At 47.4% G+C, this 16,169-nt stretch overlaps 1 long non-coding RNA gene across 22 annotated transcripts in view; it reads right to left on the reverse strand.

Annotated features, from left to right (window-relative positions):
• Positions 1 to 16,169, reverse strand: part of LOC111095807 — a 167,399-nt gene that overhangs the window by 134,589 nt on the left and 16,641 nt on the right. For 17 of the 22 annotated variants that reach the window (XR_005359160.1, XR_005359161.1, XR_005359159.1 and 14 more), the window contains one exon: positions 15,704 to 15,892. The exons of 4 other annotated variants lie outside the window; for them this stretch is intronic. This is a non-coding gene — a long non-coding RNA (uncharacterized LOC111095807). Of the gene's footprint in view, positions 1 to 15,010; positions 15,321 to 15,703; positions 15,893 to 16,169 lie in introns of those variants that run through there. One more of the 22 variants, XR_005359165.1, reaches the window with a different exon arrangement.

The following is a 16,169-nucleotide window of genomic DNA, read 5'->3' on the forward strand; positions in this document are numbered from 1 at the left end:
TATGTGGGCCAAGCCACGTGGCCCAATAGGCTAACAAGTGCTAAGGTGTAGAGTCTTCTTTTTCATCTTGGATCTGGTTGTTCTCAGAAATGCCCCCTCAAGTGACACATGCTAGACAGAAGGTAGGTACTGGGGCACTGAGAGGAAGCAAGGGAGGTGGCATGGTGGCAGCCCATGTCATCAAGATATAAGGACAAGCATCTCTTCTCGAATCCAATATGCCTACATCATGGACTGGGGGGAAGGGCAGGGAGAAAACACCACCGTCCATGTATGGCTCCCTCCCCTAAAAATCAGTGAGTACAATGTGAACATCAATGGTCATCCTGTGCTAGGAGCTAGAACGGGACCACAGCGTGGCTCCAGGGTCTCCCAGAGAGCCTAACGGGCTCTGGGCTCTGCCAGGAAACTTGAGAGAAGTGGGTGGTGACTATCCAGAGGCTTGCTCGTTTGCTATTCCCCATGACGTAGGCCTAGGTTCTAAATTCACACCATTGGCTCCCACTCTTCCTGACACCTCCTGTTAATGACCATGCCCTGCCAGTGGCCCCTGTAGTGACCATGCCCAAAGATGGCAAGAGAATCCTGCAAGTTGGAGACAGAGCTGCCTGTGTCCCTAACCATGAGGCCCCCATCACTCAGCATGGTGCAGCCAGCCGGGGTCTCCAGAGACACCAATAGACACAGGGTCCTCTTGCTCTGCCCTGCTTGGAGCTTTGAGTGTCATGCAAAGAAAATAAAAATAAAAAGAGCCTGCAGGGGCACCTGGGTGGCTCTGTAGTTAAGCATCTGCCTTCAGCTCAGGTCGTGATCCCGGGGTCCTAGGATCAAGTCTCCCACTGGGGTCCCCACAGGGAGCCTGCTTCTCCCTCTGCCTATGTCTGCCTCTCTCTGTCTCTCATGAATAAATAATTAAAAATCTTTTTTTTTTAGTTCTTTTTTTATTTTTAAGATTTTTTAAAATTTATTCAGAGAGAGAGAGAGGCAGAGGCAGAGACACAGACAGAGACACAGGCAGAGGGAGGAGCAGGCTCCATGCAGGGATCCTGACGTGGGACTCAATCCTGGGCCTCCAGGATCACACCGCGGGCTGCAGGCGGCACCAAACCGCTGTGCCACCAGGGCTGCCCTAAAAATCTTTAAAAAAAAAAAATAAGAGGAGCCTGTGGGAGGTGGGAGGAAGGAGTTTGATTGCCATCCTTGGGATAGTAAGAGTTAAAGCTGGAAGGACTTTCTGGAAGGAACTGGGAAGCCAGTGTGAAGCCTCAACTCTGAGAATATGTAAGACCCTGGCACCTGTGCAAAGCCTCCTATGGGGCCTTTGTCAGGCCCTGGCGTGTGGCTCCCCCAGAGTTCAGCAGCCACAGCTCTACAAGTGGAGATGCTGCTGCCCTCTGCAGCCACACTTGGGGGAGGAGAACCAGAGGCCTGCAGTGGGTAGGGCTGGCTTAGGAAGCCGCAGAAGTCATTAGAGAACCAGGGGCTCTAGGAAGGCAGAAAAAATGAAGAGGGGAAGGGGTGGGGGGAGCCAAAAAGGGGCCTACAACCTAAAGTCTGGGCCATCAGGCCTCACAATATAAGCCAAAAAAGACCATGTGATGAGCCAGGGGAGCTGTGGGCTCTCAGAGGCAGGTCACAACCAGCCATCAGGTCCTCTCTGAGCAAGTCAGGAGGTGTTAGGCTGCGGGACGTCCACAGTGACATGACTAATTATAAAGAGTGCTGGGGTCTGCCCTGCTTCCTGCACACATGCCCCAGACCCCACCCCATCAACCTGCTCCCTACTCCTCCTCACCCCCTCTCATATCCTCCTCAACCTCAAAGGGTTCAACCTTGGGGCATGGAACTCTTCCTGCCCGATAGCAACAGAGCCCTTTCCTACACCATTTCTGACTAGATCATCCACGGAGACAGAGGACACAGTGGAAGGGTCTCTCCAACATCTAGGGTCTCCCTCAAGAAGGGCAAGGAGGTCACCATGAGGAGACGCAGGGACTCTTTCACTAGCCAGCCCATAAATCTACATGGTGTCCAGGGGACCTGTGATCTGCATCCTCCAGCCTCCCCTGTGTTCATAGCTTCGGGCTGCAAAGGGCATGTCTGTCTTTACACGAGAAAGCAGCCACCACAGGTTAAAAGGAAATGTTGGAGCTGGAGTCCTGCCTTCAGACTCCTGGCAAAGTGTGGGTTGAGTCATGAGCTCTCTCCCACTCCACCCAGGACAAAGGTGCCACTGCCTTCCTGCCCAGGGCTCTGGGCCTCAGGAAACTCAGGCCCCTAATGCTCCCCACCACTCCTCAGGAAGAGCATGTCCTGTGAAGACTACCAGGAGGCATCTCTGCTCGGCAGAGGAAGGCCTAGAGCCAGGGAAAGGCGTGGGATGTGCACACGTGGTGTAGGGGCCAACATGGGACCAGCAGGAGAGTTCCAAGGAGGCCAAGTGTGGTTCCACAGCCAGAAGGGGCCCTGGATGGCCAACAGGGGGGCATGGTCAGTGGAGGCCACCTGCTCCGCCTTCAGGAAAGCAGTTTCCTGAATTTGGTGGGAACCTGGACTGGATGACCTCTTGTCACTTCACTCTTCAATACCTCACTTCCCTAATGTTCAAAATCACAGGGTTGGGCTGGACTCATTAATTTGTGTAACAAACATCAAGGACCTGGCTCTGGGCCAACAGATAAAAGACACCGCCCCCACCCCCACCCCCCACCCCGGTAAGAAGCGAGGAACTGATCTCAATTCAGTAATCAGTGTTCTGAGGCGGGGAAGTAGTAGTGGACACTGCTGGCTATTCCCCAACATGCTTCCTTTCCTTTCTCAGCATTAGGACCCAAAAATTACAACTGGTATGTGTGGTCCAGAATAAAGACTATGTTTCCCAGCTCTCTTGCAGCAAGATGTGCCTATGTGGTTAAGTTCTTTCCCATGGGACATAGGGCAAAATGATGTGTCGTTTCTATGAAGTGTTCTTAAAGGGAAAATACACGCCTTCCTACCCCCCCACCCCCCCCACCCCCGTTTACCTTCATGCTGCCTGGAATGTGGACTTGAGGGCTGGAACTGAAGCAGCCACCTTAAACTATGAGGTAGAAGCTATGTGTTACAAATGACAAAGCACAAGATTCCTAGTGTTGGTACAGCTGTCACAGCAGCTGTGGACTACCCATGTTTGTGCTACTGTTATTTGGAGTTCTCTGCACTCACAACTAAACCTAAACACACCTTAAAAAGAAGCCATTATTTAACACTACTGAACCATACACTTAAATATGGTCAATTTTATACATTTTTACCACATTTATACCATTATTTTTACCACAATAGGAAAAACGAAGAAGCAGCCAAAATCAAATTCAGAGAGACAGAATGTAGGTAGTTAATGAGCTAGGGAAGGAGAGAACGGGGGGAATGGGAAGTTGGTGTCTAATGGGTATAGCGTTTCAGTTCTGCAAAATAAAAAACATTCTGGAGACAGATGGTGGTGATGGTGGCACAACACTAAGAACCATACTTAACACCACCAAACCACATCCTTAAAGATGGCTCAAATGATGAATTTTTTGTTGTGTGTATTTTACTGCAATTTTTAAAAAGCAGCACCAGCAGCAGCCTAGGCACAAGGGAACTTTCTAGAATGCTTTCATGAGTGCACACTTGGTGAGTCAAAACTCATCAAATTACATATTGAAAATGGGTGAATTTCATTAAATGTAAATTAAACCTCTATAAAGTGCTACGGGAATACATAAGTAGACCCTTAGACCCTTTGAGAGGCTAAAGGGCTTCCCAGAGGAGGAGTCATAAGTAAGAGTGCAAATAGCAGACTCTACTATTTTATAAGCTGATTACAAAGAAAGAAACTTTATTCCTTCTATATCCCGAAAAACATGGGAAGAGGCAGGGGAATCTATTGTGGGTTCAGTCTGAAGACAGGCCTTAGCCCCTCTTCTAGGGCAACTCACTACTGCTGGTTGATGAAACAGCCCTCCGAGCACATGGGCCCATCATAGGGTCCCTGACCCAGTCAATACTCATTCACACATTCACTAAATGAACACCCCATGCCAGAAAGTATAATACCCTGTGCAGGATGAGAACAGAGCAGTGAATGATAGAGACAAGTTCCTACCCCACGAAACAGATGCTGTCGTACAGAAGATCACATTAGGCAAGTAAACCAATGAATAAGTCTGAGGAGTATAGATTGGGATCATCTCCATGTAGGAAGTGATAAGAGAACACTTCAGTTAGGATGCCCAGGGAGAGCCTGAGGAGGGGGCCGTTGGGTAGAGACCTGGAAGGGAAGTCAGCCTTTTCAAGAACAGCAGGAAGTGCACTTAAGCGGCAGAACAGTATGGGTATGCTTGCTCGAGGTGCCCAGGAAAGAGGTGGTACACAATGTTGCCCAAGAGGCAGGCATGAGCCAGGTCCCCTAGTGCTTTGCAGGTCACAGTGAAAAGTTTGGATTTTATTCTAAGGGCAACAGGGAAGTGATAAAGATTTGACCTAATGATGTTTTTAGAAGATCGCTCTTGCTGCTCTGTGGGAAATGGATTGGAGAAGGGCAACAGTAGAAGGACTATTACAGGATTCCTAAGGAGACACTATGGCAACTTGGACAAAAATTCTAGCAAAGTAGAGGGAAGTGGTGACCCTTTCGGTACATGCAAAGTTAAAACTGAGAGGCCTGGTGAAATATGAATAAGGTCTGTGGATTTTACTAATATCAGTTGTCCCATTTGGACATTGTGCTACAGCTATGTAAGATATTACCACTGGGGAAAACCAGGTGAAGGGTACACAAGATCTCTTTATACTATTTTTTTTGCAGCTTTCCATGAATCTCTAATTATTTTTAAATAATTTTTTAATTCTCAACAGCAAGCACACACCCAACAAAAAGATGGCAAGTACTAACTCTAGAGGGAGGAAAAAAAGGAATTCTAATCATAGCACATTATCCAGCTGAGCTGTAAACAACACTCACATAGTCATACCAACATATAAACACTAAGCCATGGTGAGCATGAAACTTTAACCCAAAGTTGCGATAACACTGTCCTGGAGATGCAAGAAGGGGGATGAAGCAGGCATATGAAAAAGCTAAACCTATTTCCACGGGTGAAAGTAAACAGATACTACTTAAAACTGAAAAAGTGGAAAATAGCTATCAATAGCTATCTATATGAGAATTCTAAAATACAGATGTAAATAGCAGAAAAACTAACCAAAATAGTTGAGAGTGATTGCTTTGGGAAATGAGAATTTAGAATGGGGAAACAGATTGCTTTTACACGATAAACCTAGTAATATAATACTTTTTTCTCTGTAAATACATCAGTTTACTAGGCAATAAAAATTAAATAAATTTAAAGAAATAGGTTGAAGCCTGCCCTCAAAGGACAGAGACTTGCTTACTAGTGGTTTGCATGGAAGTGAAGTGAAGGTGTTGGAAGGAGGGGACAAAGAATCCCGGATGACCCCTAGGTTTTTGCTTGAGCAATGAATGGATGATGATGCCATCTGCTGAGCTAGAAAAGGCTAGGGGAGCAAGGGGGTGGAGAAGTGGATGTATTAAATCTGCAAAGCCCATCCAACACCCAGACAAGAAGATAGCTGGATATCCTAGTTCTGGGCACAGGGGTAAAGTCAGGGCTAGAGATAAAACTTGATAATCAACATTTGGATGGTAGGCTCAGATTATGGAACAAGTGAGACTATGCAGGGAGACATTATAGAGAAATAATCAAGCCCAGGCCTAGAATCTGAGGTAGCCCAATATTTCAAGTATTGGGGGAAGCAAAAGAGATTAAACAGGAGCCAGAGAGGGAGGAAAAAAGCTAGGGGTCCGTGGAGCCACAGAAGAAAAAGTTTAAAAAAAAAAAAAAAGCAATCAATGAGGTCAACTGCTGTTAAGAAGTCAAGTAAAGGGCAGGGGAGAAAAAAAAAAAGTCATGTAAAATGATTAAATAAAACTAAGGAGGAGGAGGTGGGGTCAAGAAGATGAGGAGGACCAAGTTGTTGGTAGCTAGTCTCCAAAGATGACCCCCTCTATAAACCATGCCCCCCATTGTAATCCCTTCCCCTTGAAACCGGCATGGCCCTGTGTTTTGCTTATGATCAATAGCATATGGTAAAAGTCACGCTGCATGACTTCCAAGGCTAGGTCGTAAGAAGCCTTGCAGCTTCCACCTGTTTCTCCAGGAATGCTCACTCTTGGGACACTCCCTCTTAAGACCCAGCTGCCATTCTGAGAGCCTAAGTCACATAAGTGGCCATGCGTAGGCACTCCAGTCACCAGACCCAGCTAAGCTCCCAGCCAACAGCCACCATCAATCGCCAGTCATGTCAGTGCACTGTCTTCGATGTCCAGCTCAGCTGAGCCTTTGGATGACTCCAGACCCAGCTGCTACCAACCGCAACCTCATGAGAAAGAAACCTCAAGTGAGAATTTCCTTCAACCACAGCCGCATGAGATACATTAATAAATTGTTTAAAGCCGGGATCCCTGGGTGGCGCAGCGGTTTAGCGCCTGCCTTTGGCCCAGGGCACAATCCTGGAGACCCAGGATCGAATCCCACATTGGGGTCCCGGTGCATGGAGCCTGCTTTTCCCTCTGCCTATGTCTCTGCCTCTCTCTCTCTCTCTCTCTGTGTGTGACTATCATAAATAAATAAAAATTTTTAAAAAGTTAAAAAAAATTGTTTAAAGCCATTAAATGTCGAAGTGGTTTGTGATATAGCAATAGATAACCAGACAGTGACTTTAACAAGTGCAGCTCAGTGGAGCTCTGGTAACAGAAGCCAGACTGCTGTGGCAAGTGAGGGTAAATGGCAGAGTGTGGACTTCTTTTCAGGATGTCTGGTTGTGACTAGTGTGGGAGGTGGAGTCCAGGAGAGCTTGGTTTTGTTTTGTATTGTTTTTTAAGATGGGAGATACTGGAGCACGGTTGTATGTTGGTGATGATTATTCCTAGAGGCAGAGAAAGACTAATGAAAAAGAGGAAGAAGAAAGCAAAACAGTAGGGTCCTAGCCCAGAGGGAAGGATCTAGAAGGAGGAGGAAGGCAAAGAAGACAGGGGAAGTGAGAAGTTTTGAGAACTTGAAGGTGGGAAGGTCAGGAGTTTTCACAAGCAGCTAGGTCATCAGCTGCTTGAGAAGGTCCGAGAGATGGAGGAAAGATGAGACTGGTTCGAGAAAAATAGATAAGAATCATATCAAAAAGTGGGTGTGGTAGAATTCTAAAAACAGCCTCCCAAGATTCCCTACCTCCTAATCTCTGGAGTCTGTAAATGAGACAAGACGTCATCCTCATGACTGTGTTATGTTATATGGCACAGTAGATCTTAAAAGAGGGATGTTATTAGGGTGCCTGGATAGCTCAGTCCATGAAACATCCGACTCTTGATTTTTTTTTTTTTTTTTTTTGGCTCAGGTCACAATCTCAGAGTTGTGAGATCAAGCCCCATGTCGATTAAGATTAACCCCCCTCTTAAGATTCTCTCTCTTTTACCTCTACCTTCTCCCCACCCCCCAAAACAGAGAGAGAGAGTAATACACAGAGGCCTACCATAATCACATGAGCCTTTCAAAAGCAGAGAATGTTCTCTGGCTAGTGGCAGAAGAGAAAAAAAGAAGAAACCAGAGGGATCTGAAGCACAAGGGAGATTCAACATGCCACTGCTGGCCGCTTGGGAAGGAATGTGGGCAGCGTCCGGGAGCAGATAGCAGATCCCAACTAGCAGCCAGCAAGGCAACAGGGACCTCATACCTACAGCTGTAAGGATGCGGATTTGGCCAACAGCCTAAATGGGTTTGGAAGTGGATTTTTGCCCTGAGTCTCCAGATAAGAGCCAGCCCCACCTACACCTTAATTTTGGCCTTGTGAGATACCGGCCAGAGAACCAGCTGATCCCACGGGATTTCTGACGTGTAGACTGTGTTGTTTTGAGCCACTAAGTTGCTGGGCATGAGCCCTGACACAGTCAGGACACTCCCCCCTCTTGCTGTAGGGCCTTCTGGGGCAGCTCCACCCCTCATGTGCGGATGACTCAGCCTCTCAGTGTCCTCCGTGTCCTAAGATGACGACAGCTGTCATCACAGCTCTGGCCTTTGTAGCCTCCTGCCATCTAGACTTGAGCTGTCCACCATGGCAGCCACTCACCTCGGGTGGCTACTTAGATGGAAACTTAAAGGAATTACATTCAAGTAAATTAAATGTTCGGTTCCTCAGTCACACCAGTGACATTTCAGGTACTCGACAGCAGGGGTGACTCCTGGCTCACCCACTGGACGGAGCAGAAATCATCTCCATCCTTACAGGAAGTTCTGTTGGACAGAGCTGGGCTGGACAGTGGACAGGAACCATGGCTGTCTGAGCCACTGCCCCTCAGCAGTGGCTGAACTCATGAAAAGGAGGCAAAACAAGAGGGCCCTTCAGGGCACACCTCTCAGCCACCCTCAACTCCAGCCCCAGGAATGCTCTGAGTACACCAACACCTCTGAGCCTAAAACATAGTGTGGTGAGGCCCAAGGAGGGGAAATTTTCTTCTTACCGCTAGGCTGAGGCACCCCAACCCCCCACATTCTTTACTTCCTGCCTCAGCACAACTGACAGTGGAAGTTCACATCCTTCAGAGGAACACCAACACGCCCTCCCCCGCAAGGGCGTGGTACGGCTCTAGCCCTAACCAGCCACTCACACCGTCATAACACATGCCAACTCGGTACATTGAGCAATGACCATATTTGCCCACTGTGTGGGACATCAATACGTCTGTAGGATGCTCCTTGTCCACCCAGTTTCTTCTCACCTCTAGCACTTCCTGTCCTCCCCAGTACCCTTTGTCTTGCTCCCCCGTTTCTGTAAACACCTGCTGGGCCACAACCAGCAAGTGTTCTGCACAGAACACTCACAACTCAGGGCAAAGAGCGATGCTGGGGTGGTTCAGTTGGTTAAGCTTTTGGCTCTTGGTCTCGGCCCAGGTCATGATCTCAAGGTCCTGGAATCGAGAACCACATTAGCGGGGGGCAGAGGGGGGGAGCAGAGGGGAGGGTCCCTACTCAGTGAGGAGTCTACTTGTCTCCCTCCCACTCCTCCTCACTACGATCTCTGTCTCTCATATAAATAAATCTTTTAAAAAAAAAAAAAACTGAGGACAAAGAAATGCCTCTCTCCCCACTTAAAACTCCAGAGGTAAGAACACAATTCTGATTCCACCAGACTTAACATCCCTCTCAGCCCTGTGGTAAATACTTGCTTTATTTACACTGAGAAAACTAAATAACACTTCATAGTCATTTTCCCAAAGCAAAGATTTGGTCAACCCCAGGATGAATTGAAGCCCATCTCTCTCTAGAAACACTGAAAACCGCTTAACAACTTTTAAATGCTGGCTTTCCTGTATCCTCTCTATCAAGGTGCCAAAAATCATACAGCCCAATCTCAGGCAGGCCCCCCATAAAAAAGGCCCCCCTAAACTAACTTGAAGACCATGAAGGGACCAGCTGGGGCCATACCAGCTGAAAGACCTGAAGCCAAGAAGGCATCGGATATTTGGAGAAGGAATTTGAGCTTGAGAAGAACCCCAACTATATATAGCACATGCATCAAAACACACTAGATTTACCACACTCCTGTTGAAATGGCAGGGCAACTCTGAAAAGGTGAAATCGCTCAGGATGATCATACATACATTACTGCTAATTTAAGACATGTAAAATGCTACTGATACTTCCTTTGCTCAGTGTGCTAAATTTTTAGTGTTTGGTGTTAGTGAACATAAAATATGTATCAGGCATTTCAAAGGATACTCAGTCATCCTAATCTTATTTTTCATCAAGGGTCTGCAAATGCAAAACCTCCTACTGTTTAAGCAACTCAACTGTCAACAGCTGGGGAGGAGAATCTTGCCCGAGCCAGGAGAAATAAGATAAAAACCCTCAAAGAAGTCAGAAGCAGTAGGGATGGAGAAGAGAACCTTAGGGAAACGAAAGAGATAAAATCAAAAAGATACGGTCCCTAGCAGATGTAGGGAAAGTGATGAGATAATATTTCTAAATGGGATTTTTTTTTTTTTGCTTCCCTTTCTCCACACAGTCCCACTTTAAGCAGCGAAGCTTTTGCGTGTATGCCTCAGTAAAGGGATGAGACGGCAAAAACCAGGGGAAATAATGGGAAGCCACTTCCAGCTTTTGTATTTCAATTGCCTGGGCCCTTGATAAAACAAAAAGGACTCAAAACCCTGTACCAAAGATGCAGGGCAATCTCATGGGTGAAGCCAGACCTCCCACTGGCATTATCCCCAGCAGACAAGAGCCAGAGAGGAAGAAATGGGAGTACAGATGTTGGTGGGTTCTGCCCTCAGGGACTTCAGGATAAATGACTACAGAGGATAACCTATTTCTGAGGCAATTGGAACCTTGGAAAGGGTCACATTCTCTTGCTACCCCAGAATGATTCCTATGTGCCCAAGAGTGACCTGGAAGTTGGTAGCTGAGATACACCAGACCTAAGGAAACCATGCAGGCAGAAATCAGGCAAGAGACATCTCAGTGGATACTTGGCTCGCTATTTTAGAACAAGGGCCACTTCCTCTAGTGCTCTGGCAAATACATATGGGACATTCTCCCAAGATTCAGGCAATCACTGAGGAAAGGAGGAGTGACTCCATCAGCCATCTGAAACTAAGTGTCCACCACTCCCAGTAGCAATGTAGGTATATTACAGGGAAAAAAAAAAAAAGATGTTTCCTGCATCTCTGAGTTGGTAGACTAAGATAATAATCCCTCTGTAAGAATTAAGGGAGGGGAAAAGTTGGAAACCAGCAAATGTCTAGCTAGAAAACTGGATAGGTGACGCCATCCGCAGATGTTGGGAATGAAGGAATGGGAGCAAACTGAACAGGGAATGATGGAGTGAAGGTGTGGATGTGTTGAGGGTAAGATGCTGACGGGGTGTCCAAAGGCATGTCAAAGGCAGGTGGATAATGAGTGGTGCTCAGGAATGAGGTCTACCTGAAACGACAGGTTTTGGCATCACGGGGTCCACACGAGTACCAGCTGATGGATGAGTAGCAGGTCAGAGTGATCTTCTCGTGCGCTCACTAGATGCCAGTAATTGCCGTAAGTTTTTTCACGTGTATTAATAACTCATTCAATCCTTAAATCAACCCACTCTGTGGGGCAGGTACTCCTACGAACCTCATTTTTCCCACATGTAAAGAAACAGATAATCAATGTTTCAGGCCTCAAAGCGAATAAGAAGGAATCAGAAGTCACATCAGGAAATCCACAACCTGCTCATATGACGACCACCATGCTATAAAATAGACTAGAAGAGGAAGAAGGAGCTGGCAGGGGGAAAACCAGAAAAAGCATTATATCCTAAAACCCAAAGTACAAGAGGATTTCAAGGAGGAAATAGTGGGAGGTACCAAATTTGCAGTGATTTCCAGTCACTGATTATAACTAAACAGACCCACTGGGATTGTACACAGGAGATCCTAATGCCCAGGGGAGGGAGGTTTTCTGACATCTGAGGGATAGAAGACAAGTGGGTGTTGCCAGGACAGGGAGGTGGGGAAATAAGGCAAGCACGACTCTTCCAAGAGACCTGTGAAGAGGAAAGGACTAGAATCTACTCAAACATGGGACGCCTGGGTGGCTCAGCAATTGAGCATCTGCCTTCGGCTCAGGGCATGATCCCGGAGTCTCGGGATCGAGTCCCACATTGGGCTCCCTGCATGGAGCCTGCTTCTCCCTCTGCCTGTGTCTCTGCCTCTCTCTGTATGTCCCTCATGAATAAATAAATAAAATCTTTAAAGAAAAAAAGGAATCTACTCAAAGGAGAACAATTTGGAGACTATTATATGGTGAAGGGAAAGTCAGTAGAAAATGAAAATTTTAAAGACACAGGCCTGTGACAGCGACTGTGAACATGAAGAGAAAGAACACTAGAGACATTGTCAATCCAGGACTTGAACCTCACATGGGCCCTTGATGCTGACAGCCCCGCTGTATTTCCATAGTCTGTCCACTGTGCCGTTCGCTGGCACCATGCTTCTTAGACGGCTGTCACCCAGAAACCTGTCAGAAATGCAAGTTCTGCTCAGCGGCTGAGCATCTGCCTTCAGCTCAGGTCATGATCCTGGAGTCCTGGGATCAAGTCCCACATCAAGTTCCCCACACGGAGCCTGCTTCTCCCTCAGCCTGTGTCTCTACCTCTTTCTCTGTCTCTCATGAATAAATAAATAAAATCTTGAAAGAAAGAAAGAAGAAAGAAAAGAAAGAAAAAAGAAAGAAAGAAAGAAAGAAAGAAAGAAAGAAAAGAAAAGAAAAAAAAGAAAGAAAGAAAAAAGAAAGAAAGAAAGAAAAAAAGAAAGAAAAAAGAAAGAAAGAAAGAAAGAAAAGAAAGAAAGAAAAGAAAGAAAGAAAAGAAAGAAAGAAATGCAAGTTCTCCAGCCCACCCCAGACCTCCAGGATCAGAAACTTTCACCAGGCCTTTAACCAGCTTACGATTCTGCTACAGACTCAAGTGAGAACCAACCACCCTAGATGACTAGTTTATAACTCCTCCTCTCTCTTTAAATGTCCCCTCCTACTTCATCCCTATTCTCAGCTGACTTTGCTTCCTAATTCACGAACACAAAGAGGCCATGGGGGGTGGGGGGAGTGTGCCCCACTTCCATCACATGCAACCTCCTCCCTGCATCTGGGCCCAAATATGGTGCCTCCTCTCTTCTCGCTTTGGATGGATGCTTTGTGTCCTGGCCTGTACTGGATCCCCTCCTTTCTCACCACTTCAAGGACATCGCTCAGGCTCTCCTCCTCTCTCCCCCACATCACCAATGTTCCAACTCCACTGGCTTTTCTCCTTAGCATACAAGCATAGTTGTTTTTGCCATTTAAAAATTTTTCTTGGGGCACCTGGGGGGCTCAGTTGGTTGAGCATCTGCCTTCAGCTCGGGTCATGATCTTGGGTTCATGAGATTCAGTCCTGCATCTGGCTCCCTGCTCAGCAGGGAGCCTGCTTCTCCCTCTCCCCACCCCTGCCCATGCTCTTGGGGCACACATGCTCCCTCTCTCATTATAAACATATATAAACATATATACACACACACACATATATATACATCTTTTACATAAAAATATAATTTTTAAATAAAAATTTTTCTTGACCTCATTTCTTTTACTTCCCACCCAGTCTCTCTCCTTCCTTTACCACAAAACTCCTCCAAAGAGTTGTCCACACTGTACCCCATCCCTCTCCTCCCATCCTTGAGCCCGTCCACAGACTTTCTCACCTCACCACTCCACCAAAACCATTCTTGTCAAGGCCACCAACACCCGTGCAAATCAATCCCCAGATTCATGTGACCTAATCCATATACAGCATTTGACATAACTGATCTTTCCTCCACTGTACGTTTCCTTCTCTGGGCTTACAGCACACCACCATCCCTCAGGTTTTTTTCTTCTCTACTTCATCATAACCATTTATGTCTCTCCGATGGTTCCTACTCCATTCTAAAGCCATCTAATGGCGGAGAGCTTCAGGATTCAGTCCTGGCACATCCCTACTTGTCCTCCCTTAGTGACCTCCCCTAATCTCGTGGCTTTAAATAACAGCCATATGCTGACGACTCTCAAGTCTGTATCTGCAACCCAGACCCTGCCAAACTTGGACATACAACTGCTTTCTTGACATCCTGACATGCCTAACAGGCACCTCAAACTTAATATGTATTAAGCCAAGCTCCTTTCCTCTCCCCCAACCCACTTTCTCAGTTAATGTTCAAAAATTCCTCCCTTTCTCTCACACCACCTCATCCATCAAAAAACCTTACTGGCTCTACATTCCAGATACACCCAGAAGCCAACCACTCCTTACCACCCCTCCTGCTACCTATCACACTGACACTATCATCTCTCACCAGATAATTTTTGTGATACCCTAAGTGGTCTCCTGCTTCTACTCTGGCTCTTTTCAGATGTGTTCTCATATATCAGCTGGAAGGATTCTGTTAAAACAGAAGTTAGATCCATGTCCATCCTCTGCTCAAAATGTCTCCATACCTCCCATCTCAGAGTAAAAGTGGAAGGGCCTTAGGGCCCTATATGGTGCAATCCCTGCCTTCTCTCATTGACCTCACCTCCCACATCACTTTCTTCACTCCAGCCACACTGACCTTCTTCTTCTTCCTCAAAAATGGTAAGTGTGGAGCACCTGGGTGGTTCAGTGGTTGAGCAGCTGCCTTTGGCTCTCGTCATGATCCTGGGGTCCTAGGATGAAGTCCCATCGGGGTCCCTACAGGGAGCCTGCTTCTCCCTCTGCCTATGTCTCTGCCTCTCTGTGTGTCTCTCACGAATAAATAAAATCTTTTTTTAAATGGCAAGTGTGTTTCCACCTCGCAACCTCTGCGTTTATAGTCCACCTCTGCCTAGAACGTTCTTCCCTAAGATAGCCAGATGATTCACTCCCTCATCCCCTTCAGTTCACTCAGATGTCACCACTTCATTGAGACCATCTCTGATGACACCTTACACACTGTATCCCCCTCCGTTTCATTGCCTTCCATAGCTCCTACTGCTACCTAATGTACTACAGATTTCACTTATTTGGTCATTATCTTCTGCTTCTTGGAGAATGTAAGCTCCTTGAAGGCAAAAGTAAGTTTTGCCTGTTTTGCTTGCTGCAGTTCCCCCCCACCCCGGGGGGGGGGGGGGTACATAGAAGAGTACCCAGTACATCCAATAGCTATCCCTAAAACGTGGTGGAATGAGGGCCCCAAGGGAGTGTGCTAGAGCTGGGATCAGAAGGGATTCCCCGGTGGCGCAGCGGTTTAGCGCCGCCTGCAGCCTGGGGTGTGATCCTGGAGACCCGAGATCGAGTCCCACATCAGGCTCCCTGCATAGCGCCTGCTTCTCCCTCTGTCTGTGTCTCGGCCCCTCTCTCTGTGTGCCTATGAATAAATAAAATCTTAAAAAAAAAAAAAAAAAGAAGGGATTCACCTTGGACAAGAAGAGAGAAGCTTCCTCTTTCATTGCCCTAGAGTAAGTAGAGGTAAGAATGGATTCCGGGGGATCCCTGGGTGGCTCAGCGGTTTGGCCCCCGCCTTCGTCCCAGGGCATGATCCTGGAGACCCAGGATCGTGTCCCACGTCGGGCTCCCTGCATGGAGCCTGCTTCTCCCCCTGCCTGTTTCTGCCTCTCTCTGTGTGTGTCTCGCACGAGTAAATAAATTCTTTTAAAAAAGAATGGATTCGGATATGTTTGCAGGCAGAAATTTAAGTATTTCCCTCCAGGTTGCCCCTAGTTTCTCTGGGAAATAGAAGACAAGGAGGGACTTTGAGAATGGTGATGGCCAGCTAGAGCAGCCATGGGGGCGGGGGAGGACATAAGGACACTTGGAAGAACCAACAAGCCAGGTGAAATTGAAAACCTGGGTTTAGGGGCGCCTGAGTGGTTCAGTGGGTTGTGTCTGCCTTTGGCTCAGGGCATGATCTTGGGGTCCTGGGATGGAGCCCCTTGTCAGGCTCCCTGCTCAACAGAGAGCCTGCTTCTCCCTCTCCCTCCGCCCCTCCCCTTGCTCGTGCTCGCTGTCAAATAAATAAAATCTTAAAAAAAAAAAAAAGAAATAAGAAGAAGAAGAAAAGAAAAAAAAAAAGAAAAGAAAACCTGGGTTTGCCTTGGCACCAATCTACCTGGCTGCGCGATTTTCTTCAACACCATGAAGACACAAACGAATGGGGGCAGGCGAAGTTCTGTCTCGGCCTTTTCTTGAAAAAGTAAAAAGACTCCCTTCCGCTAAGTGCCTCTGTTTACCCCCTCAGGGAGCCATCAGCAATCATCACCAATCACCGGTTCCATGTTAGCAAAATGAGCAGAGTGTGCTTCGGAGGAGAGAAAAGGAGGAGAGGCAAAGAACAGGCTCCCTCCCAGGCCGGTGGGAAGGAGCGGGAGCATTTGGCCTCCCCCAAACCTGGAAGCTGAGGTCTGTGTGTGTGTACGTGTGTGTACACGTGCAAACACACACACACCACACATACATACGCTTACACATACCCTCACACACACCCCCGGCGCCCAAGCCCCGGGCCTCCCCCCGCTACCTGCCCGCGGCCCGGGCCCCGCCCCCCGCCCCCCGCGGGCCCGCCTCCCACCGGCTCC

Source organism: Canis lupus, chromosome 5, assembly GCF_011100685.1.
Source record: "Canis lupus familiaris isolate Mischka breed German Shepherd chromosome 5, alternate assembly UU_Cfam_GSD_1.0, whole genome shotgun sequence".
NCBI lineage: Eukaryota > Metazoa > Chordata > Mammalia > Carnivora > Canidae > Canis > Canis lupus.